This window comes from Hibiscus syriacus, unplaced genomic scaffold, assembly GCF_006381635.1.
Source record: "Hibiscus syriacus cultivar Baekdansim isolate YM2019G1 unplaced genomic scaffold, ASM638163v2 tig00110676_pilon, whole genome shotgun sequence".
NCBI lineage: Eukaryota > Viridiplantae > Streptophyta > Magnoliopsida > Malvales > Malvaceae > Hibiscus > Hibiscus syriacus.
The window spans coordinates 2341266-2345267 of record NW_024062820.1 but is presented as its reverse complement, the minus strand read 5'-3'; the positions used below and the strand labels follow the sequence as shown (position 1 = coordinate 2345267).

The following is a 4002-nucleotide window of genomic DNA, read 5'->3' as shown; positions in this document are numbered from 1 at the left end:
TTATTGTATATTAATCTATTAACGATAAAAAAAATTAAATAAACTAAAATTTTAATGATTAAATTTAAGGAAGTTTCAAAAACAAAATTTTGTGAATTAGATTATTTAACGGTAAGAGACATGTTTATATTATAACAATATTTTTATTGAGTGATTAAATTATAACTTTTTAGAAACAAATGACCAATTTATAATCTAAATAATATTGACTGACTTGGGGTGTATTTTACCCAAAACAAATCTCCTTTTCAATATTTTATTGTGTAATTGCATATAAACTTAAATTATCGGTTTTGGTTTGTTTTAATACTTAAACTTTTAATTTGTTTAAAATTATATCTAACGTTTAGTTTTGTTTCATTTTAGTATCACATTGTTAAAAAATTAACACATTTAGTTCATAAATTATCTATTTTGGTCTGTTTTAGTAACTAAACTTAATTGTTTCCAAAACTTAACATTAAATTTTGAATGAATATTAAAATGAAATAAAAACTAAAACATATGTATGATTTTAAAAAAATTAGATACTAAAACGGACTAAACACATAATTTACCCTATTTATTCATTTTCATTTCGTTTTATCGTCTTCTTCCTCTCTCATCTTGTTAACGGAGCAAAAAAACAAAAATCCTTCTTAATTCCAGTAAGTTCAATCTTTCGTTTGTTTCACTTAAATTTTTGAAAAATGATGACTTTTCTCTTTTATTTTTTTAATTATTATTAAAAAAGAACAACCCTAGAAATTTCACCTTTTTTACTTATTTTCACTTGCTCAATTTTGTCTTCATTTAGCGTTTTTCCCCTTCCTTTTTTGTAATGATTTTTATAACCTGTGCATTATGAAAATTCAAGCATAAATTCAACTTTACCTTTATATCTTTTTGTTTGAAGAGGAATATTATTGATGTAATTGTTCTCATTCATGATTGAGTTCCTGGTTTTGTTTGTTTGTTTATTTCACTTTTAGTGATTATTATTCAATCTGGAACTGGTACTGTAACTTTTGACTTTGGCCATTTGTGTTTTGAATTCGAGATGCTCCTTAGGAAATTTTCTGATAAATGCCTTCTATATATTGCTATTCGATATAGAGATTTAAAAACCTGGAGCTGCTCATATCTCATGTTAATAATGTAGTAGATCAACCATCATTATCGATCGGTGTTCTGGATTTTTATCTAGTTGGCACTATGTATGTCTTTGAATGGAAGATTGCCCATGATTGCAGTTTTCCTGATGCTTGACCGGAAAAGGATCATACCATAATAGAGTTACCGATTTAGTGTTGACACTATGTATGTCTGGTTTTTAATCATGTTAATAATGTAGTACATCAACTGGCATTATCGATTGGTATTCTGGTTTTTTATCTGGTTGGCACTATGTATGCCTTTGAATGGAAGATTGCCCATGATTGGAGTTTTCCTGATGCTTGACCAGAAAAGGATCATACCGTAATAGAGTTAACGATTTAGTGTTGAAATAAGCTTCTCCCCACCTGTGTATGATTGTTTTGTTAGGTATGTGGTTTATATCATCTGAGTGATTCCTCATCATTGATATTGATTGGGATTACACTTGTATATGTTAGATGATTTGTTACTTTAATTTAGTCCTCTTTTTTCCCTTATATATTTGAGTATTTCCTACTAACCATTGACTACTTGTTTATGTTTGCTAGATGTCTTATTTTAGTTTCTATTTAACCAAATCTCTTTGTGCATCAGTGGGTGAACAAGTGGATGATGGTGATGGTAGATTAGAAGCTTCTACTGTGGATGAACCAAATTTGCATGACTATGACACAATTCAGGAACCTACGTGGGTATGGTATTTGAATCAGAAGGGGCTGCCAAAACGTTTTATGATGGTTATGCAAGACAAGTAGGGTTTTTGACGCGTGTTCTATCTTCACATAAGTCGGAGCGTGACAGCCTACTCTTCTCTCGTGGACTTGGATGTAGAGGTTACTATGATGATCAGACAAATGTTCAACTTTAGAAGCAAGACAAGAAACGAGAAAGCTGCTCAGCAATGATTCATTTGAGGAGAGAAGAATGGGAGATGGATGATTAAGAAATTTATAAGGGACCATAATCATCCTTTGGTGATTCAGTTAGAAGAAAGCCACAAAACACTTGTAAGCTTTTTATTCCTCGGTTAATTACTTGTCAAATGAAAAGGAATAGGACATGATTTCTTTATATTACATTATATTTGTTATCCATTGAGAAAGTATTTTTTAGCTTTTTGTCTTTGTAAATATATAATTATGAGCCTGCTCAAACAAATTTGATCACAATCATCTAAGAGTAGTTTTATTGTTCTTTACCATTGTACTGATATTTTTCTTGATTTTGTGGGTTAGGAATTTACCAATAATTTATGTAGGAAGGAGCACTGTAACTTGTGTTTACCATTAGGGTGCTTATTTACTGAATTACTGTCATTATATGTTCTGTTTAGGCTCTCCTTTTTCCAACGGACATTTCCTATCATTTTCTTCCTAGTAGTACTCAACTACTCTCATTAGAGTTGTGTTTCTTTTCTTGTAAGATTCCGTAGATTGTCTTGTCCGTATTCTTCTACCTCTTTGTCTTGATACTTTATCTGTTTTGGGCCGGAGGAATCTGGTCGGATGAGTGTAGCCACAAAGGCAGTGCAATATTTACACTGTCAATGAGTTGTTTCCTTGTGATAAGGGATCTAGAAGTTCCATTTGTGTATTTGCAGCTTTAGGGGAGAGCATAAACAACTCTCATGGGTTTAAAAAATCTGAAGTTTCAGATTCATGGTATGGTTGTAACACATTAACCCAAATATTTAGTTCATTTCTTGGATAAAGGCTGATTTATATGATTAGATATCTATTAGATGATGAACTTTGATTGCAATTTTTGGTCAGGAGATGATTGGTTTCTTGACATCATCAAAAATCATATGATCTTACTATGTCTGCTCAGATTCTTTCTTCTGATTATTATTGTTATCGATTCTCTCGCCGGAATTACAGGATGAAGAGAAGGATAAGAAAATCCAGGAATTAACTGGGAAACTGCGGGTTAGGAAGCGGTTGAGTACATCATACCACGAGCAGCTAGAAGCATTTGTGAAAGAAGTTGAAGATCACAACTATGACATATCAATGAAAGTCCAAAGAACTTTGGACAATTTGAAAAGGTTTGATGCTGAGGCAAAGGAGCTTTTAAGCGGTTGATAGCTTCCTCCTTTTTCTTTTTCACCTACGTGTAATTGTGCTATCTTTATTTAGGTATCTTTTGTGATTTCCTTATTAGTTCATGAAATCTCAACTTTTATTAATGGGCATGATTAGTTTGGAGGTTGCTGAATTAGGGTATTATAGAAAATACACGGGGGAAATGGAATTGACGTGTTGTTATTTTCGGGCAAAAATGCATCAAAGATTCTTGTACTTTAAAAAAATTTATTGTGGCTCTCATATTATTTTTTCTCTCAATGTGGCCCTCTAACTCAGAAAATAAGTCAAATGTGACCCTTTTATCAACGTTTTTCGTTGTTGACCGTTACGATGCTGACATAGCAGTTAACGGTGCTAGGTATCAGATAGTATTCTCGATGAAAATGGTAATTTGATTAACCCATTTGATTGACATTTACATACGGAACCACATATAGGTTTGGAGTTTGAGTCTGCAGAAGATGCTAGGGAGTTGTACGAAATGTACGGTCGACGAATGAGCTTCACCATTCGGAACAATCGCACACGTCGTTCACTCAAGGATAATTCGATAACCGGTCGAGAGTTTGTTTGCTCGAAAGAAGGTTTCCGTGTGGAGAAATGTACAAAGAAAGGAACCCGAGTCTTCCAATCACGGCCTGCGACGAGAGAGGGATGTGATGCAATGCTGAGAATAGCAGCGAAGGATTGGGGGAAATGGGTTATCTATGGTTTTATTAAAGAACATACTCATGAACTGAATCCAAGCAAAATACCACCTCGACCGTCACATCAAATT

The 4002-nt window shown here is 32.9% G+C and overlaps 1 long non-coding RNA gene across 1 annotated transcript; it reads left to right on the top strand.

Annotated features, from left to right (window-relative positions):
• Positions 1–618: 618 nt before the first annotated feature.
• LOC120137725 lies at positions 619–3691 on the top strand. The gene is made up of 3 exons (XR_005517449.1): positions 619–647; positions 1732–2144; positions 3018–3691. It is a non-coding gene; the product is annotated as an uncharacterized LOC120137725 (long non-coding RNA).
• Positions 3692–4002: the final 311 nt, after the last annotated feature.